This window comes from Bufo bufo, chromosome 8, assembly GCF_905171765.1.
Source record: "Bufo bufo chromosome 8, aBufBuf1.1, whole genome shotgun sequence".
NCBI classification, from domain to species: domain Eukaryota; kingdom Metazoa; phylum Chordata; class Amphibia; order Anura; family Bufonidae; genus Bufo; species Bufo bufo.
Genome location: NC_053396.1, coordinates 194,935,180 through 194,958,034, shown reverse-complemented (window position 1 = coordinate 194,958,034; position 22,855 = coordinate 194,935,180). Strand labels below are relative to the sequence as shown.

At 43.2% G+C, this 22,855-nt stretch overlaps 1 protein-coding gene across 2 annotated transcripts in view; it reads right to left on the bottom strand.

The window, feature by feature from the left end:
• Positions 1-22,241, bottom strand: part of LOC121009561 (synaptosomal-associated protein 25-like) — a 40,309-nt gene extending 18,068 nt beyond the window's left edge. Inside the window, exons 1-4 of one of the 2 annotated variants that reach the window (XM_040442774.1) lie at positions 22,211-22,241; positions 22,009-22,044; positions 21,408-21,559; positions 17,097-17,162 (exon numbers count right to left, since the gene is read on the bottom strand). The gene's annotated coding sequence lies outside the window, so the exon portion shown is untranslated. The remainder of the gene's footprint in view (positions 1-17,096; positions 17,163-21,407; positions 21,560-22,008; positions 22,045-22,210) is intronic. The other variant, XM_040442773.1, reaches the window with a different exon arrangement.
• Positions 22,242-22,855: the final 614 nt, after the last annotated feature.

Genomic DNA, 22,855 nt, shown 5'->3' with positions numbered 1-22,855 from the left:
ACGCTGCATAACCCCAAGGTAAAACATGAGTCGACCTCGACACATTCTTGACTCGATGTTGTCACTTCCTGTAAGATATAAGAAGGTGAAAAGCATGCATGCATAGGAAATAATACCATGACTCCATTTCTTGTACTACTTGTACCTGCAAGTAAAATGGGTTAGGCAAACATATCTCAGGCAACAATGAAATGTAACAAATGGGGTAGAAATTTTTCCTCTGAAGACTGATGATGTATGGAGGGAACCAGGATAGTCCATAATGATTAAAAAAAATAATAATAATATCTCAGGAGGCTCACAGGGTATGAGTCCGTTCCCTGGGCACAGGAAAATTTCAAAAGAGCATATCATGGAGGCTCAGGTGCGCGAAAGTCTATCTCCGGGTGCAGGCTTGAATGTTGCAAAACGGATGAAAGGCAAATAGTCCCTTGAAAAGTCCTTTAAGGAAAATGGAACATAATAAATGTAGGTCAGTCTCTTTCTTGAATTCTGGAACTCCAGACAAGGTAAGGATGTACTCAATGTTGAATCTGCAGAGCTGGAAGTTGTCTTCTCGGCTGCTGGGGCAGGAAATCTCTGTAACGGACAGGTGGTTGTCCTCTTGTAATCCTGTTGGATCTACGAAGCGGTTGAGACTCTGCAGGCCTTGTTTCAAGGGAACTTGGGGTTTCCTGAGCTGTAGTAGATACAACTTCTGGTTGAAGTGCGGTGGTGTTGGCCTTAGCAGGCACTAAGATGTTGAGCCAGGGAGTTAAGAATCATTGTAACGGATCAGAATCTAATAATGTTCTTCCAAAAGACTGTATTGATTCTTCTGAATCAGGTGATTTTACAGGTTCTGGTTCTACTGATTGAATTTCCTCTTGAACAGCTGCTTCTTGAGTAGTTTCCTCTTGAGTATCTTCCTTGAGACACAATTTAAGGCGATTTTGATGCACTACACGTGATTTGTCCTCTTGGGTAATCTCATAGGTATCAGTCTCTGGATTGAGAATAGCAGTAATGGTGTAAAGTTCTCTCTCCCATTTGCTATCTAATTTGCTGGTACGATGGTTGTTTATTAACCACACACGATCACCAACTCTAAGAGGTTCTGCTTTGGCAGATTGGTTATAATCTTTCTATTGTTTTTCATGAGCATGTTCCATGCGTTGTGGAACAATTTCTTGTGCATCAATCAAACATCTTTGGTGCTCACTCACCAAATCAGTTTTTGGTAGAGAGTTGATTGCATCATGCACTTGTACGCCCAAAGTATGATCAGCAGGTAATGTACCTTGTCGGCCAAACATAAGATAATAGGGTGTATACCCAGTAGAACAATGAATAGTGTTATTGTAGGTGTACATCAATTGAGGCAGTAGAGTAGGCCAATCACTTCTGGTAGCAGGTGATACTGCTCTTAACATCTCAATTAGAGTTTGGTTCATTTTTTCACAAAGCCCATTCCCTTGGAGATGATATGCTGTGCTCCTGATTTTCTGACAGTTGTGAAAGGTACACAGTTCTTTGAAGAGTTGCGACTCAAAGGCAGATCCCTGATCTGTAAGGATTCTTTCTGGGCATCCATATGGCAGCAAGAAATGTTTCCAGAAAGCATCTGCAGTAGTTTTGGCGGTCAAGTCCTTGACAGGTACGGCTACAACAAATTTAGTGTAATGATCAATAATGGTCATAGCGTATGTGTAACCTGAGCGACTTGGTTCCAGCTTCACATGGTCAATTGCAACTATTTCTAGCGGTGTTCGGCTTACAATGGAATGTAAGGGGGCTTTTTGGTCATGTTTTTCATTTCTTCCAACAGGACAGGTGGAACACTCTCGATACCACTTTTCAATGTCTCCTCTCATCCTGATCCAGTAGAATCTTCTACGGATGGTGGCTTCTGTTTTCTGCACGCCAAAGTGTCCTGATTGATCATGGTACATCTCAAGAATTATTCTTGCATCTCGGCGCGGTATTAAGATTTGATACAGACGATCCCAGGTAATTGGATCTAAGGTCCGTCTTAATAGTAGGCCCTTCTGTAGAAAGAGGTGTTTTTTGTGTCTCCATAGTTTTGACAATTCTGGATCAGCATTCCTCCTGCGGATTCTTTCTGGTGTTCTTCCGCTGGTGAAAAATCTTGCAGTTCACCTAACACTCTGCTTTCATTTTGCAGCTTGATCCATCTTTCTTTGTCCACTTGAGATTTTGGATCCACTTGTTGTTGAAGGTTAAGGACCTTTTTCCCTTTAACGGTGATGATGTCTTGGTGGACTAAATTTTTGTAGAAGGATGGCATTTCTACCTCTTCCCAAACATCTTCCTGTATAGTAGGGTCTTCTTTGGTCGGCAGATGGAATAATGCATCTGCATTTTCATTAGTTTTTCCTGTTCTGTACTTCACAGTGAAATTGTAGTTAGCAAGGCATGAGGCCTATCTTTGTTCTAATGCTCCCAACTTGGCGGTGTTAAGATGCGCTAGCGGGATGTTATCTGTGAAGGCCACGAAGGGTGTTGCAGCAAGATAATCTTTACATTTCTCTGTAACAGCCCACACGAGTGCGAGGAATTCCAATTTGAAGGAACTATAGTTTTGGTCGTTTCTTTCAGTACCTCTAAGAGATCTACTAGCGTAGGAAATGACTCTTTCTTTACCTTCTTGTATTTGCGACAAAACAGCTCCCAGGCCTTTCTTACTGGCATCTGTGTAAAGATGAAATGGCTGTTGGTAATCCGGATAGCCTAAGATTGGTGGTTCTGTTAACTTCTTCAGGAGCTGGAAGGCAATTTCTCTTTCGCTGTTCCATTCAACTGGTATTGGAGATTTCTGATACCTTTTAGGATGTCCTCTCAAAAGTTCTAATATTGGTTCTGCAATTTGGGCAAAATGAGGAATAAAGCGTCTGTAGTATCCTGCCAAACTGAGAAAATTTCTCACTTCTTTCACCGTAGTAGGAGTAGGCCAATTTCGGACTGCAGCTATCTTCTCTGGATCCGGTTTAACACCTTCAGCGCTGACAATATGCCCTAAGTATTTGACTTCTGGCTTCAGTAGATAACACTTAGATGGTTTGACTTTGAGTCTATGTTTGATGAGGACTTGAAAAACTTCGGCCAGATGTTTCAAGTGATCTTCATAAGATTTGGAGTAGATGATGACATCATCTCAGTATAACAGGACAGTTTAAAAAAAATTGTGGCCAGGACAACGATTCATTAATCTTTGAAAGTTCCGGGTGCATTGCAAAGTCCAAAAGGCATGCAGTTGAACTCAAATAGGCCCATAGGGGTGGTGAATGCAGTCTTCTCACAATCTTCAGGTGCCATTGGTACTTGCCAGTATCCACTGGTTAAATCAAGAGTAGAGAAGTAGGCTGAAGATCCTAAAGCTGTCAAGGATTCCTCTATGCGTGGTAAAGGGTAAGCATCCTTGTGAGTGATTTGATACATTTTTCTGTAGTCCACACAGAATCTGATGTCGCCGTCTTTTTTACGGACAAGGACTAGTGGTGCAGCCCATAAGCTATGGCTGTCTTTGATAATATTGGAGTCCTTCATCTCCTGGATCATTTGCTTTACGGATTGGTACATAGTTGGTGGTATAGGCCGATACCTTTCCTTGATCGGTGGGTGTGAACCTGTAGGGATGGAGGTGCTTTATGATATCTACTTCTCCATAGTCTGTAGAATGCTTACTGAAGGCATGGTGATGCTCCTTCACGATTTTCAGTACTCCCTCCAATTGGTTCTCTGACGTTGAAGCATCTCCCACATGAAGTTCTTTCCACCAGGGGGTACTTGAATTTTGGTCCTGTGGGTGCTGTTTCTTAGTAAGTTGCTCTTTGGTATCTTTAGCCACACTGATGACATCTTGAAATGTAACTTGGATCAGCTGTGCAATGGGACGGTATTTTGTTAGTGTTACACTGTTATCACTCAAGTTTAGGAGTCGAATAGGCACTTTACCTTCAGAGACGGTTACTAGGCTTCTTGCAGCTCTAACTAAAGAATAGTCTTCCAAAACAACCGGCTCTACCAAGACTTGGTAGTCTTGACCTAAATTCCGACTACAGCTCAGCACCACAAGAGGGTTTCGGTGTTTGGTTTGAGAATCACAGGTTGATTATCTCGGATGCGGACACAGCAGATTTCTCCTTTTTCATTGGCGAATCTCTGTTGCGCATTTAGTACAGGGATGGTTTGTTGGATTACCTTCTTAGAAGCAGAAGAAGCAGTAGGCACTGACTGACTTCCAGCATTTCAACATAACAGTTCCTGAGGACATTTATTCCTAGGACTATTGGAGGGTTATTGTTATTTTCTCTGACTTGTACCACAATAATGCCTTGTCGAGATAGTGTAGTTCCTCCTACTTGAATGGTAGGTTCCCAATAACCAATTATTGGTACGGGTTTGCCGTTACTGGCTATGAGACTCAGCCAGGATTCTGGTGGCTGGGTAAGCTGATTTTGGTCCCAGTATTTTTCAAATGCTGCTTATTGAATGGTAGTGACTTGGGATCCTGTGTCAACTAGGGCAACAAAAGGAACTCCACTTATTTGAAGTGTCACTTCTGGACGGGATCCTACGTATCTTGGCATCCAATAGGGATCTTCTGGACCTATTGATTTACCTCCCGAGGGGTGGTCCTTGGCCCTGGGGGTCGCCCGTTTAACTGCCAGCAGGCTGCTTCAGTATGGCCTGGTCTGTGACAGTATGTGCATATAGGCCGCTTAGGGGTACTAGTGCGGTCAGGTGGGCGTCCACCCGAATTTCTGGAATAAGTCTCTTTATAGTCAGGAGAGAAGAGCCTTCTGGATACTGGTTTCTCATCCTCCAGCAATAATGGTTTTTCCCACTGTTCCAACTTTTGGTGGACTTTCTCCAGACTTTTAGTCATTGGACTTGCTCAGTGAGGGCAGCAACTGCGTCAGGAATTGGGGCTTGGGTTGCCTGACTGACGACAGGTAAAGGTTTTACAGGGGTGACCGGCTGTGCTACTGGCACTACAGCGGGTCTAACAGGTTCTGTCGGTGGACTTTTTCCCAGTATACTGATAGCTAATTCTTTAAAGTCTAAGAAAGCAGCACTTGGATGCTGGGCGGCTAACATTCTTAACTGGCTCTTTTAATTGTCTGTATTGACGCCTTCAATAAACTGTTCTTTCAGGGTTTTGTCCTGATTCTCTGCCTCACGGTATCTTCCTGCACAGACATGGTAACAGCAGGTTAATTAAGGTTAAATATGTTAACTGTGGCTGTAGACACTATTTTTCTTGTGCGGCGTTGCTATGGGCAACCGCTATCTTGCGGGTGTATGGCCCTTTAAGAAACTTGGTGCCGGCTGAATACAGTGTTTGAACAGCGCCTGTTTAGGTCTCTGACAGCGCTCCTGGCTATCGATGCTCCCTTATGCTTAGCAGGGGCAAATCGGAGTACTCACAGGTTGCGATTACTACTTGGGGGACGGCAAGCAAAGCGATCCTTTCCTCTCCGTTAGCTCGCATGTGAAATCTCGCGATGTTTAGGATATACGCACGTCCGCGACGTCTTACTTTGATGTTGCTGCAAACAGAGGAGGCGGCTCTGCGTTTGCATAGAGGATCGGCCTCCCAGAATTGATACAGCAACAGGTAGGAAGGGCTGGCCGGACAATTTAGCATAAATGGGCGGCACTAGATTTTCCCGCTCTTCAGGGGGTGTCACTAACTTATCCACAGTGATGGCGCAGTATTTTTTTTTAAACAAGAAGGCCTCTGGCGGCCATCTTAAGTGCATAGAAACAGTCTATTCAATGACAGCAAGCCGTTTTAGTAACACACAAATGTCTGCTTTTCTCACTTTTGACACTGCGATTTTTATGCTGATAACTGGTATAACACTTCCATGTAATTCCCAAACAGTTCAAACAGTTCTGTAGCCCAATACAGTGCGCAATAAGTAAAAGTCTCTCAATAAAGCAAAAGGGGCTTATTCTCATGCAACAGTCTTTCAAAGATGGCGCAGGGGTTAATATCCTGTTCGTGACGCCAATAAAGATATGCAGCCAGCCAGAACCGCTGGGGGAACACGTGAGGTGCACGGTGGGCCGATGAGGGGCCAAATAGTATAACACACAGTTCATCAGTTTACTCACGGTTAGCAGAAAGCCTCCCTGGGCTGGCAGCACAGTGTTCAGGAAGACAGCACGAAATCCTCCGGGGCACGCTCTGTGGTAGGAAGCATCAGCCAAGATGGAGGTCGAGGTGCCCTTGATGGCGTTGGTGTTTAGGGTGCTTGTGGCGGCTGGGTCCCTTGGTGTTATTTGTCGTGACGCCAGTACCGTTAATGGTGGTACAACCAATTGTAAGAATGAAGTAGACAGTGGTAGGATACAACTCACAACTTTTACTGATGTTGGTTCCAGTTGCGGCATATACATCCAGACAGAATACAGTCCTTTGCCATTTAGAGGAATTCTGTTGATCCACTGTTAATAGGTTTGGCTGGGTTTAGGCTTAGCTTGTGGTTCTGTATCAGTATTTCTGGTAGGTGACTTTGCTTCAGGTCCCTTGTAAACCAGTGTAGTTTGGTGAGGTTGCCTGTAATGCTATAGTATCCTTCACCAACGGAAACATAGGCAGTTTATTAAAGATCTAAGAGAATTTAAAGAGAAGCGGCCATACCAGTTTAGAAACAATCAGGGACCACCTCCCTCTGAGTCCGAGGTTTCCTCATCGGACATAGAGGCTTCTGACTCTGATTCTGCGTATCAACGCAATAGCGGTTTCGGACGAGGGAGATCGAACAGACGAGGTAGGGGCAGAAGATGGCAGGGATGGCGAATACAGAGAGGAGGGGGTGGAAGGGGAAATATTACCTCTACATACCCTTCATCCTCCTCTGGTCAATCCTCAGTTATACCTCCTGTGAACCAGCCAAATTTTTTATCAAAAGGCCCAGCCCCATACCAATTGAGGGACCGCCCAAAGACTGGGGAATAAGACACCAGGGAAAAGGGGACAAACTGGAAATAACTAATCTATCATCATATAAATTAAGTGAGTTATAAATAAGTCTTTTACAAAAAGGCCTGTCCTTCATCCCTACAACTAGATTTAACGCCTTTACCTGGGTCAAAGACCTGCACTTATTTACAAGAAAATTGAAATGGCACAAATTCATGAGAAAAACACCGATAGACGGGTTTGTGAACAACTAGGTGTCCAAGAATGTGATCTGCCAGATATTCATACTTTGGTAGATCTATGGGATGAGGGTTCAAGACCTCCCGGACAGGGTCGTTTTACCAAATTAAAACCGAAGAGTAAAAGATTACCCCCCCCCCCCCCCCATTGTTAAATCTCATCATATAGATATTTTTCTTGAGATGGTGACCAATGAACTGGAAAAATTATCAGGACAACCGCCATCATACCACAACATCTCTAGGGAAGAGATGGATGCACTAACTAAATTAGAAAAAGTAGACACTATCATTATTAAGCCCGCTGACAAGGGGGGGAATCTTGTTGTTATGGACACAGATCAGTATTGTAGTATGTGCATAGCCCTCCTATCTGACAGTAATTGTTATAGGATATTGTTGTCTGATCCAACAGACACGTTTGTGTCCAGTCTTAAAAACATTCTCAATCAAGCCTTGAGATTAAAATTAATTGGAGATAGACCTGACAGAACAACAGACGTGCAGGTTGGGGGACACCTGGGAAATAGTGACCATAAAGTAATAACCTTCCAATTATCATTCAAAAGAGCGTTTCTACAGGGAGGAACAAAAATACCAAACTTCAAAAAAGCTAAATTTAGCGAACTAAGAGAGGCCATAGGCCTAACTAACTGGGACAAAGTCCTCAAAAATAAAAATACAGCCAAAAAATGGGATATCTTTAAAAACATCCTAAAATCTCATTGTGAGAGGTACATACCGTATGGGAATAAAAGGTTAAGGAACAAAAAGAAACCAATGTGGATAAATAGAACTGTAAAGAAAGCAATAAATGACAAAAAGAAAGCATATAAAACACTAAAACAGGAGGGTAGCACGGAAGCACTGAAAAACTATAAGGAAAAAAACAGAACATGTAAAAAACAAATAAAAGCGGCCAAACTAGAGACCGAGAGATTAATTGCCAAAGAGAGTAAAACTAACCCTAAAATGTTCTTCAATTATATAAATGTTAAAAAGTATAAATCTGAAGGTGTCGGCCCTTTAAAGAGTAATGAGGGGGGAGTCGCAGAGAGCGACGAGGAGAAAGCAAAGCTGTTAAATATTTTTTTATCCAATGTATTCACTGAGGAAAATAAACTGTCAGATGAAATGCTGAATGTTGAAATAAATTCGCCATTAAAAGTGTCCTGTCTGACCCAGGAAGAAGTACAACAGCAACTTAAAAATATCAAAATAGACAAATCGCCAGGACCGGATGGCATACACCCCCGTATCCTAAGGGAATTAAGTAATGTCATAGCCAGACCCTTATTTCTGATATTTGCGGACTCTGTACTGACAGGGAATGTTCCACAGGATTGGCGCATGGCAAATGTGGTGCCAATATTCAAAAAGGGTCCAAAAACAGAGCCTGGAAACTATAGGCCGGTAAGTTTAACATCTGTTGTGGGTAAACTGTTTGAAGGTTTTCTGAGAGATGCTATGTTAGAGCATCTTAACGGAAATAAGCAAATAACGCCATATCAGCATGGCTTCGTGAGGGATCGGTCATGTCAAACTAATTTAATCAGTTTCTATGAGGAGGTAAGTTCTAGACTTGACAGCGGCGAATCAATGGATGTCGTGTATCTGGACTTCTCCAAAGCATTTGACACTGTACCGCATAAAAGGTTAGTATATAAAATGAGAATGCTCGGACTCGGAGAAAACGTCTGTAAGTGGGTAAGTAACTGGCTGAGTGATAGAAAACAGAGGGTGGTTATTAACGGTACACACTCAGATTGGGTCACTGTCACTAGTGGAGTACCTCAGGGGTCAGTATTGGGCCCTATTCTCTTCAATATATTTATTAATGATCTTGTAGAAGGCTTGCATAGTAAAATATCAATTTTCGCAGATGACACTAAACTGTGTAAAGTCATTTACACTGAAGAGGACAGTATACTACTACAGAGGGATCTGGATAGATTGGAGGCTTGGGCAGATAAGTGGCAGATGAGGTTTAACACTGATAAATGTAAAGTTATGCACATGGGAAGGAATAATGCAAGTCACCCATACATACTAAATGGTAAAAGACTCGGTAACACTGACATGGAAAAGGATCTAGGAATTTTAATAAACAGCAAACTAAGCTGCAAAAAACAGTGTCAGGCAGCTGCTGCCAAGGCCAATAAGATAATGGGTTGCATCAAAAGGGGCATAGATGCCCGTGATGAGAACATATTCTTACTACTTTACAAATCACTGGTCAGACCACACATGGAGTACTGTGTACAGTTCTGGGCTTCTGTGAACAAGGCAGACATAGCAGAGCTGGAGAGGGTCCAGAGGAGGGCAACTAAAGTAATAACTGGAATGGGGCAACTACAGTACCCTGAAAGATTATCAAAATTAGGGTTATTCACGTTAGAAAAAAGACGACTGAGGGGAGATCTAATTACTATGTATAAATATATCAGGGGGCAGTACAGAGATCTATCCCATCATCTATTTATCCCCAGGACTGTGACTGTGACGAGGGGACATCCTCTGCGTTTGGAGGAAAGAAGGTTTGTACACAAACATAGAAAAGGGTTCTTTACGGTAGGAGCAGTGAGACTATGGAACTCTCTGCCTGAGGAGGTGGTGATGGTGAGTACAATAAAGGAATTCAAGAGGGGCCTGGATGTATTTCTGGAGTGTAATAGTATTACAGGCTATAGCTACTAGAGAGGGGTCGTTGATCCAGGGAGTTATTCTGATTGCCTGATTGGAGTCGGGAAGGAATTTTTTATTCCCCTAAAGTGAGGAAAATTGGCTTCTACCTCACAGTTTTTTTTTGCCTTCCTCTGGATCAACTTGTAGGATGACAGGCCGAACTGGATGGACAAATGTCTTTTTTCGGCCTTATGTACTATGTTATGTACTATGTTACTATGAGATACGGAATATCAATTTATGCTCCCAGTGAAGCCATGTATAGCTACATTCTATGGGCTGCCCAAGATTCATAAAGGGGTCAGTCCCCTAAAGGGCAGACCCATAGTCTCTGGCGTAGATTCTTTGACCCGCAATTGCGGCATCTATATCGATAAAATCTTGAGCCAATTTGTGTCTGCCTTGCCGTCCTACACCAGGGACACAATGGATTTTCTGAGGAAGGTGGAGACTCTCAGTTTCGACTCCGATTGTATTCTGGTTAGTATTGACGTTGAATCTCTATATAGCTCTATCCCCCACGCCGAGGGCCTGAGGGCGGCCATGTACTTCCTGGAGACCAGGGGCTTACATTTCCAAGCTCATAACCAGTTTGTCATTGAACTGTTGGAATATGTATTAACACATAATTTATTTTTGTTTGAAGGTCAATTCTACCACCAGCTCAGGGGGACCGCTATGGGGAGCCCCTGTGCGCCCTCGTATGCCAATCTCCTCCTGGGCTGGTAAGAGGATGTTATAGTGTTTCCAGGGAATCCTGCCTGGTGGTCCGAAAAAATTGTATTTTGGACCAGATACATCGACGATGTGTTCATGGTGTGGAAGGGTAGTCTTGATGAGCTCAAATTCTTCATCAGACACCTTAACGATAATTGCATTGGTCTTTCCTTCACCCATGAACACCACCATGACAGGATTACCTTTTTGGATGTTGAGGTGACTAAATGCATGGATAAACTATCTACAAACGTATTCAGGAAACCAACAGCTACAAATAATTTGTTACGTTGGTCAAGTTACCATCCGTATGCCCTTAAGAAAGGCATTCCTAAGGGCCAATTTTTTGCGAATCAGAAGGAATTGCTCGGACGTGGAGGGATACTACCAGGAGGCCTCCAAACTCCGGAATAGGTTTAGAGAAAGGGGTTATCCAGACCCAGTATTGAAGGAGGCTTTTCAGAATGCAAGAGACCAGAATCGGAACGAAATCCTTATCCCAAAATATGATAAGCAAGAAAAAGACGTTGGTATGATTCGTATTATATCTACGTTCGACACAACCAACAAGGGAATGAGGAATATTCTTAATAAATTCTGGCCCATTCTGAGAATGGATCCTGATCTGTTAGATGTGGTCCCTCCGCGTCCGATCATTACCTTTCGCAAGGAGAGGAGCCTACGAGACCGCCTTGTGCACAGCCACTTTTCCGCCCCCAAGAAAGAAGGCACTTGGTTGGATCGCAAACCCCTGGGGATGTTCAAATGTGGCAGATGCAAAGCTTGTAGATATATCCATAATACGAAATCCAACATTTGTTCTGTCACGAGAAAGGAATACTATATTAGAGATTTCATAAACTGCAGAACCAGGGGTGTGTATCTATGTCAGTGCACATGTCCGATGGACTATGTTGGTAAAACATTTGGAGAGCTGCGCCGTCGGATATGCGAGCATATTAATGATCATATTAAAAAAGAAAAGATACTCCGATCGCAAACCACATGTGGAAGTGCATGGCGGCAACCCGGAATCCCTCAAGTTCTCGGCGTTAGAGGTCATATATGAATCAGAGAGGAGGGGTGACTGGTACCAACGGATTCTCCAAAGGGAGACAGAATGGATTTATCGTTTACGGTCCCAGTCCCCCAATGGCCTCAATGAGAGATTGACATTTTCATGTTTTCTGTGAGATCCTGTCCCTGGTGTAGTGACGATGAGGACCTGGGTTTGTTTTTATAATAAACCTTTTTCTGTGCTTTGACTCCTAATAAAGTTTCTTTGGGGAATATTTCTGGCTATTTGAATCGACACGGGAAGTGTCTTTATATGTATAATCATAATTAATAATTAATATACACTCACCTAAAGAATTATTAGGAACACCTGTTCTATTTCTCATTAATACAATTATCTAGTCAACCAATCACATGGCAGTTGCTTCAATGCATTTAGGGGTGTGGTCCTGGTCAAGACAATCTCCTGAACTCCAAACTGAATGTCAGAATGGGAAAGAAAGGTGATTTAAGCAATTTTGAGCGTGGCATGGTTGTTGGTGCCAGACGGGCCGGTCTTAGTATTTCACAATCTGCTCAGTTACTGGGATTTTCACGCACAACCATTTCTAGGGTTTACAAAGAATGGTGTGAAAAGGGAAAAACATCCAGTATGCGGCAGTCCTGTGGGTGAAAATGCCTTGTGGATGCTAGAGGTCAGAGGAGAATGGGCCGACTGATTCAAGCTGATAGAAGAGCAACCTTGACTGAAATAACCACTCGTTACAACCGAGGTATGCAGCAAAGCATTTGTGAAGCCACAACACGCACAGCCTTGAGGCGGATGGGCTACAACAGCAGAAGACCCCACCGGGTACCACTCATCTCCACTACAAATAGGAAAAAGAGGCTACTATTTGCACGAGCTCACCAAAATTGGACTGTTGAAGACTGGAAAAATGTTGCCTGGTCTGATGAGTCTCGGTTTCTGTTGAGACATTCAAATGGTAGAGTCCGAATTTGGCGTAAACAGAATGAGAACATGTATCCATCCTCTGATGGCTACTTCCAGCAGGATAATGCACCATGTCACAAAGCTCGAATCATTTCAAATTGGTTTCTTGAACATGACAATGAGTTCACTGTACTAAAATGGCCCCCACAGTCACCAGATCTCAACCCAATAGAGCATCTTTGGGATGTGGTGGAACGGGAGCTTCGTGCCCTGGATGTGCATCCCTCCAATCTCCATCAACTGCAAGATGCTATCCTATCAATATGGGCCAACATTTCTAAAGAATGCTATCAGCACCTTGTTGAATCAATGCCACGTAGAATTAAGGCCGTTCTGAAGGCAAAAGGGGGTCCAACACCGTATTAATATGGTGTTCCTAATAATTCTTTAGGAGAGTGTATATTTTCATTCTAGTGGAGGCTTTATATGAATCATACAGCCTACAATTGTATAATGAATTATTTTTGTTTAATCTAATTGGTCCACCTTATAATGCCAAATAGTATGATCATAACTTTAATCGTGTCACCTTAATATACAGGATCGCCCCCTCTATACTCCAAACTCTAATCTTGTCATCTAACTACTTAATGTTATCTATAGAACGCCCCCTAGGACTTTAGGTAGTATTGTTACAGGGCCAAGATGTCTAAACATACAATCATCCACCTCCCTGACTCACCATGTCATCGGAAGTGCTGTGGAACGTATGTTGCGTTCCATTGACAGGAAGTCGGCGGCAGGTGGAGCGCAAGATGCGTTCCAACTACCGGGAGAGAAGCGGAGGCTTCACAGAAAGGAAGAGCCAGCAGTGGACGCACACAGGTGTATTTAGAGTGCGTTCCACTGACCGGATATGGGCCATTAAACAAGTAAGGAAAGCATTAAACAATTAAACAAGCTATAAAAAGGAGTGTAGGTCCTTGCCTCAGTAGCAATCTTGCTCCCAGGACGTCAGGCTTGGTACCAGGCTCCCCCTACCAGCAGTGGCCATGCAGTCAATGCATCACCTCCTCATCCAGAGATAAGTAATAGGTCCTTTGGACTGATATGTTATCTATGTTTAAACCAAATTCACTGAGGTATATTTCTTGGTTGGCAATAGTAGCAGGACCTATCTGAGGCATTTTTTTGTGTATTAGAACTTGTGCTGCTAATGAGATCGTCTTTCCTAGTTTTATGGATGGAGATGTTTGATATCTGTGTATAAGAATGGTCCACGGCACATGATATGGTTTATCATTACATATGTGTGCTTTCTGGATACGGCTCATAATATACAGTACAGACCAAAAGTTTGGACACACCTTCTCATTCAAAGAGTTTTCTTTATTTTCATGACTATGAAGGCATCAAAACTATGAATTAACACATGTGGAATTATATACATAACAAACAAGTGTGAAACAACTGAAAATATGTCATATTCTAGGTTCTTCAAAGTAGCCACCTTTTGCTTTGATTACTGCTTTGCACACTCTTGGCATTCTCTTGATGAGCTTCAAGAGGTAGTCCCCGAAATGGTCTTCCAACAGTCTTGAAGGAGTTCCCAGAGATGCTTAGCACTTATTGGCCCTTTTGCCTTCACTCTGCGGTCCAGCTCACCCCAAACCATCTCGATTGGGTTCAGGTCCGGTGACTGTGGAGGCCAGGTCATCTGGCGCAGCACCCCATCACTCTCCTTCATGGTCAAATAGCCCTTACTTTCAAAGTTTTCCCAATTTTTCGGCTGACTGACTGACCTTCATTTCTTAAAGTAATGATGGCCACTCGTTTTTCTTTACTTAGCTGCTTTTTTCTTGCCATAATACAAATTCTAACAGTCTATTCAGTAGGAATATCAGCTGTGTATCCACCTGACTTCTCCTCAACGCAACTGATGGTCCCAACCCCATTTATAAGGCAAGAAATCCCACTTATTAAACCTGACAGGGCACACCTGTGAACTGAAAACCATTTCAGGGGACTACCTCTTGAAGATCATCAAGATAATGCCAAGAGTGTGCAAAGCAGTAATCAAAGCAAAAGGTGGCTACTTTGAAGAACCTAGAATATGACATATTTTCAGTTGTTTCACACTTGTTTGTTATGTATATAATTCCACATGTGTTAATTCATAGTTTTGATGCCTTCAGTGTGAATCTACAATTTTCATAGTCATGAAAATAAAGAAAACTCTTTAAATGAGAAGGTGTGTCCAAACTTTTGGTCTGTACTGTATGTCATCATTAAAGAGAAACTGTCACCGGGATTTTGTGCATAGAGCTGGGGACATGGGCTGCTAGATGGCCGCTAGCTCATCTGCAATACCCAGTCCCCACAGCTCTCTGCGCTTTTATTGTGTTAAAAAACAGTTTTGATCAATATGCAAATGACCTGATATGAGTCCTGTATCCGGAGATGAGTCAAGCGGAAAGAAGCCCAGCACCGCCCCGCGTCCTCCGAATCTCCTCCTTGCTGGCTGACGTCACAGAGCTGGAGCGAGCTAGCGCATGCGCAGTGTCAGCATCATGTTCATTCCCTGTACTGGCATCAGCACAGGGAACGAACTACGCATGCGCTAGCTCGCGCATCGCGAGATTTTGGCGCTCCAGCTCTGTGACGTCAGCCAGCAAGGAGGAGATTCGGAGGACGCGGGGCGGTGCTGGGCTCCTTTCCGCTTGACTCATCTCCGGATACAGGACTCATATCAGGTAATTTGCATATTGATCAAAACTGTTTTTTAACACAATAAAAGCGCGGAGAGCTGTGGGGACTGGGTATTGCAGATGAGCTAGCGGCCATCTAGCAGCCCATGTCCCCAGCTCTATGCACAAAATCCTGGTGACAGGTTCCCTTTAATCCTATATCTGTAATTGTGGGAACGGACATTTGAGCGATTATTAATTGACGTCCTTGTATTTATATGCCTTTGTACCTAGCCCTTTCTATGTGGGGGGACCTTTTGGAGTTATTATATCAGTGTACATTTTTCGTAACTATAGAATTGGGCGACATTGGTGCCATAGGCCATTGACTATTTATCTAATGGTCTGTGATTAAGAAAGAGTTGTGTACCCAGCATTGGGTGGTTTTTTACATATGATATATATGTTTATTGTATGTTTCTTCACCCATTATCTCTCCCCTGATGAACCTTCTTTAGGGGAAACGCGTTGGGAGGTCTTAGGGTCTTTTTAGGGAGAGTCAGGATAGGTACGGGACCACAGGCCATCCAGCATCAGGGTGTTCCTGTGGGTTGAGGTGATAGCAAGGGTTCCCATAGGGTTAGTGGGGTCCCTCGCGTTTGTCCTCTCCCTCATTCTGTCTTTCCCCATTATTTCTTGTATATGTTTGTCCGTATTGTAGTCGTCTTCACAAGTGGATCAACTATTATTATTTATTAAAAATTAAGAATAAAAGTTCTGTTTTATTCATTGCTTACTGTGATCCTATCCTTCACCTGGATTCCCAAAGGTCTTTGATGCCTGGATAGTGGCTTTTATCCTTTGGTTTTTTAGTCTTTCTTTTCTTTGTCCCTTTCTGGACTAGACTTTTACCTGAGCAGAAGTGCTAGATCTGCACTCTCTCAAACTTAACAGCAGACTCAACTACAACTAATCTGTCTCACTAGGCCAGACCTAGGTAAATACCCATATCCCCATCTAGTGGTGGGATGTATAAATTACACCAGACCAGCCTATGAACAGGGATACAACAGGTGTTGTAATACAAAATGACATGCAATGTGATAATGCCGTTTTACAGTAATTTTGCAGTTCCCACGTGTCCTGAGTGGGACGCTGCACTTCTCTGCCATTAGGAGACGACTGTGCAAAATAAAACCACCTGTGAGAGTCTGGCTTAAAATCTTTGACAGCGTCATCACCCCAATACTCCTCTATGGCAGTGAAGTATGGGGCCCCATCACCTATCCAGACCAAACCAAATGGGATTCCAGCCCAACAGAAACAGTCCACCTGGAATTCTGCTAACACCTCCTCCAGGTTCATCAGAGCACTTCTAACAACTCTTGCCGGGCTGAGCTTCTTGCAGTACAGAAGAGGGCGCTATCATATTGGAACCACCTACAGAACAGCAGCCCCAACTCATACCACCATAAAGCCCTACTGGCCAACAAGGACCACTCCAAACCACGTGGGCTGCAACAACTGATCTCCACCCTGTCCATCCAAAGCTCCCATACAGGGAGCGGAGTCTAGCGGCCGAGCCGGATGCAGGCTAAGTGAAGAGCTCTGCTGCTGACCGAGCCCTTTTGAGCTTATTAAAGCAAAGACAATGGCGAATAATGGGGAAAATCGGCAAAGACAAGCCTAAAGAGACACCTGGGAGGCTGAAGACGGCTTCAAATCAAAGCGCTCTAGACAGATTTGTGAGGAAACCTGAAGCGAGGTCAGAATCCAAGATGGCGACCGCGCGCCGGGGGCGGCTCTAATAGCAGGTAAAGACGCTGACTCAGAGGGGGAAAGAGATAGCGATCCTGAGGAGACCGCCGTGGCAGACGACTTACCTCTGTCCAGAGTCTTCATGAGAGACCTCTTGCATGACGCTCTAGAACCCCTCAGGCAGGATTTGTCTGAAATAAAACAAGATGTACATCAGTTGAGTGCCAGAGTGGACGCACTAGAGACTGAACGGCAAACCCTTATTGAATTTGGGGAGCAAGTGGCAACCAGTATGGACAATGCACAGGCCCACATTAACTACTTATATGCCCTAGTAGAGGACCAAGATAACAGGGGACGAAGAAATAATATAAGGCTCAAAGGGGTACCTGAGTCGGTTTCAATGGAGTCCCTGAAACAAGAGGTGGTGCTGTTTTTCTCCGGCCTTGTACCAGACTGTCCGCCAGAAAAGCTAGAGATGGACAGGATTCAAATGGCACTGCGGCCGATCCCAAAGCCACAAGAAACCTGAAACCTCTTCTGGACATCTTGCAGCAAAAGAAACTAACATATAGATGGCTTCACCCATTCGGTTTACTAATCAATACACCGCTCAGGAAACAAGTCATCCGGGCGCATGCTGACTTACAGAGAGTATGTGACGTCCTGGACATTAAAGACCTGGATATTCAGGACTGGTGCCCTGCACAAAATCTAGCCTCGCTACCTTCACTACCCATAAGGAATTCCTGGCAAGAAGGAACAACCAAGCGGCAGAAACCAAGGAAGGCCCATGGACAACTACCCGTCTGATGACGGACCAACGCAGGACGCAACTAAAACACCGTCTGCACACATTTATTCTGATGACCTACAAAGGCTAGGTCACACTAACTCCTGTTATTTGTAAAAAAGAAACCTCTGACCTGTTTTTGGCAGGCTTTATTATCTGATATTTCTGCACAATTCTCCTTTAACTCTCCTTCTCTAACCCTAGTTATGTATCTACTCTTTCTGACGCCTCTGAATTCACCCTACTTATGCGCTACCATCTCCTCAACAGATTGTGATAGTCCTATATTATATGTTCCCAATAAAAAGAAAGACGGTCCAGCTTCACTGAAAAATACTTGAGGCTTTATTTAATCCCGTGCAGATAAAAACCAACATACAGAAATGCAGAAAATCGACCGGTTTCGGATCACTATAGATGTGGATCCTTAGTCATCATGACTAAGGATCCACATCTATAGTGATCCGAAACCGGTCGATTTTCTGCATTGCTGTATGTTGGTTTTTATCTGCATGGGATTAAATAAAGCCTCAAGTATTTTTCAGTGAAGCTGGACCGTCTTTCTTTTTATTGGGATCCGTTGTGCGCCTAAGGTTCAGGGCGAGGTCCGGGCTCCTGGCTTCCTGTGGATGAGCGCGACATCTCCTAGTATATTATATGTTGGGTTATATTAGTTATGTGTTGTGATAAATAGTTTTCTAATCAAAGAGTGACACCCAGTGGCAAAAGGAAAAATTACAGTTATTCCTAGCAAGTCACTTCGCTTTCAGGCCAATGTGCCTCATGTCTTTCTGATTAAATGTCGTTATATCCCATGACACATAGCTCAAATGGGGACTCGGTCCACCCATTGTAGACCCCCTCCCCAGTCCACATGTCTCTTACTTGGAGACCCTCCGTTAAGTATTATATTGTAATTAACTGTTACTACTGTTTTTTTCCTTTTTTTTGCTTAAGGTCCTCCCTCCTTTATCCTACTCCTTTCCTCCCCCCCTCCTATTGCTGCGCACATTACTGGTACTGGATTCAGGTATGGATGACTGTTCACGAACTAGGCTTATATATGCATGGCTAGCTTACATACACTCACCTAAAGAATTATTAGGAACACCTGTTCTATTTCTCATTAATGCAATTATCTAGTCAACCAATCACATGGCAGTTGCTTCAATGCATTTAGGGGGGTGCTCCTGGTCAAGACAATCTCCTGAACTCCAAACTGAATGTCAGAATGGGAAAGAAAGGTGATTTAAGCAATTTTGAGCGTGGCATGGTTGTTGGTGCCAGACGGGCCGGTCTGAGTATTTCACAATCTGCTCAGTTACTGGGATTTTCACGCACAACCATTTCTAGGGTTTATAAAGAATGGTGTGAAAAGGGAAAAACATCCAGTATGCGGCAGTCCTGTGGGCAAAAATGCCTTGTGGATGCTAGAGGTCAGAGGAGAATGGGCCGACTGATTCAAGCTGATAGAAGAGCAACGTTGACTGAAATAACCACTCGTTACAACCGAGGTATGCAGCAAAGCATTTGTGAAGCCACAACACGCACAACCTTGAGGCGGATGGGCTACAACAGCAGAAGACCCCACCGGGTACCACTCATCTCCACTACAAATAGGAAAAAGAGGCTACAGTTTGCACGAGCTCACCAAAATTGGACTGTTGAAGACTGGAAAAATGTTGCCTGGTCTGATGAGTCTCGATTTCTGTTGAGACATTCAAATGGTAGAGTCCGAATTTGGCGTAAACAGAATGAGAACATGTATCCATCCTCTGATGGCTACTTCCAGCAGGATAATGCACCATGTCACAAAGCTCGAATCATTTCACATTGGTTTCTTGAACATGACAATGAGTTCACTGTACTAAAATGGCCCCCACAGTCACCAGATCTCAACCCAATAGAGCATCTTTGGGATGTGGTGGAACGGGAGCTTCGTGCCCTGGATGTGCATCCCTCAAATCTCCATCAACTGCAAGATGCTATCCCATAAATATGGGCCAACATTTCTAAAGAATGCTATCAGCACCTTGTTGAATCAATGCCACATAGAATTAAGGCAGTTCTGAAGGCAAAAGGGGGTCCAACACCGTATTAGTATGGTGTTCCTAATAATTCTTTAGGTGAGTGTATATGTACATACAATGTTAGAGGTCTAAACGCACCATCAAAACTGAGCCAAATATGTCATTATTTGCATAAGATGAGAGTGCAAGTAGCTTTAATACAAGAAACCCACTTTCGCATAAACCATGTTCCAAAGCTATCACATATGCTATATAACCAATGGTTTCATAGCACTTCTCCCTCAACGGCCACAAAAGGGGTCAGCATAGCCATCCATAAAAATACTCAGTTTATACTTCAAGACAAATTGGTGGACAGGGATGGTAGATATATCTTTGTAAAAGGAACGATAGGTCCCCAGCTATTTACTTTTTGTAATATATACAGTACAGACCAAAAGTTTGGACACACCTTCTCATTCAAAGAGTTTTCTTTATTTTTATGACTATGAAAATTGTAGATTCACACTGAAGGCATCAAAACTATGAATTAACACATGTGGAATCATATACATAACAAACAAGTGTGAAACAACTGAAAATATGTCATATTCTAGGTTCTTCAAAGTAGCCACCTTTTGCTTTGATTACTGCTTTGCACACTCTTGGCATTCTCTTGATGAGCTTCAAGAGGTAGTCCCCTGAAATGGTTTTCACTTCACAGGTGTGCCCTGTCAGGTTTAATAAGTGGGATTTCTTGCCTTATAAATGGGGTTGGGACCATCAGTGGCGTTGAGGAGAAGTCAGGTGGATACACAGCTGATAGTCCTACTGAATATACTGTTAGAATTTGTATTATGGCAAGAAAAAAGCAGCTAAGTAAAGAAAAACGAGTGGCCATCATTACTTTAAGAAATGAAGGTCAGTCAGTCAGCCGAAAAATTGGGAAAACTTTGAAAGTAAGGGCTATTTGACCATGAAGGAGAGTGATGGGGTGCTGCGCCAGATGACCTGGCCTCCACAGTCACCGGACCTGAACCCAATCGAGATGGTTTGGGATGAGCTGGACCGCAGAGTGAAGGCAAAAGGGCCAACAAGTGCTAAGCATCTCTGGGAACTCCTTCAAGACTGTTGGAAGACCATTTCAGGGGACTACCTCTTGAAGCTCATGAAGAGAATGCCAAGAGTGTGCAAAGCAGTAATCAAAGCAAAAGGTGGCTACTTTGAAGAACCTAGAATATGACATATTTTCAGTTGTTTCACACTTGTTTGTTATGTATATAATTCTACATGTGTTAATTCATAGTTTTGATGCCTTCATAGTCATGAAAATAAAGAAAACGCTTTGAATGAGAAGGTGTGTCCAAACTTTTGGTCTGTACTGTATATATATATGTACCTAATACGGTGCAAACCTCATGGCTTCTAGAAAACACACAGAAACTTGGGAATTTTGCAGAGGGCATTATCATCCTAGGCGGAGACTTTAACATCGCACTAGTCCCTAGCCTCGACTCTTCCACTAGATCCTCATCAATGTCAAAAATATCACTATGTAGAATAAAAAAGGCACTTTCCCAACAGGGTCTTATAGACGTCTGGACGGCATTGCACTCCAATGAAAAAGACTTTACCTATTTCTCTTCTGCCCACCACTCCTATCAAAGATTGGATTACATCTTCCTAAATACGCAAGCACTTCAGTATTGTATCTCATCCAGGATTGGGAATATTCTTCTGTCAGATCATGCCCCAGTTTTCCTCACATGTACTATTCCCAACATGCCTAAAATGGAATATAGATGGAGGTTAAATGAAACATTATTGAATAGCTCTAATATCCTAAAATTAGCTGATCTGATTGAGGAATATTTCCACTTGAATGAATCAGCAGACCTATCCCAAGCTGTACTTTGGGACGCCCACAAAACTGTTATAAGAGGTCATCTAATTGCTTTGGGCTCTCATGTTAAAAGACAGAAGGACCAGACGGCCTACCAGTTTTTTACTACTCCTCGTTTAAAGAGACCTTATTACCCCGGCTATTGGCAGTTTGTAACGAGGCAAGAGAGGGAAAACCATTCACCAGAGATATGTTGTCTGCGCAAATATTCATTATCCCTAAACCTAATAAAGACCACTCACTCTGCTCAAACTATAGGCCAATTTCACTCCTCAATAACGACCTCAAACTTTATGCAAAAATGCTGGCCAACAGACTAAAGCTTTACTTACCAGACCTTATTTCGGCGGAACAGGTGGGCTTTATACCTGGAAGGGAAGGGAAAAACATTATCAGGGTTATAAACCTTATACAACTAGCTACCAAGTCCAAATCACCATTAGCTATCCTCAGCATGGATGCGGAGAAAGCTTTTGACAGAGTGGATTGGCTCTTTATGACACAAACGTTAGCAAAATTTGGAATCTCGAATACCTTCATAGCCGGGGTTATGGCAATGTATTATAAACCTACAGCGCGCATCCTGGTGAATGGCACCCTCTCCCCAGTATTCACAATATCAAACGGCACACGTCAAGGCTGCCCCCCCTCTCTCCCCTACTGTTTGTGTTGGTTATAGAAACGCTTCTTCAATCATTTAGACAACATGCTGAAATCGAGGGGATGAAAGTAGGGTCTATAACTCATCAAGCAGCTGCATTTGCCGATGATGTACTCCTACTTATCACTAACCCAAATCTAGCCTTTCCAGCAATTATGTCTACACTTCAGACTTATCACTCCCTATCCAATTTTTCAGTGAACTTATCTAAATCCACAGTCCTAAATGTGAACCTGAGCCCAAAAGTCATGGCCACTTTACAAAAAACCACCCCTTTTCAATGGACCACTGAATCGATAGTATTCTTAGGGATAACACTAACACCGGATTTTTCGAATTTGTTTTGAGATAATTTTCAAGCACTACCAAAGACTTGATAGGTTCTTGGGATATTCCATTTATATCGTGGTTTGGTCAAAACGGTACTCCTGCCCACTGTTCTTTACTACCTTCAAGCACTGCCTATTCCAATCCCCAAAGCTGACTTTGCAAAAATGCAAGGGATCCTATCAAAATTC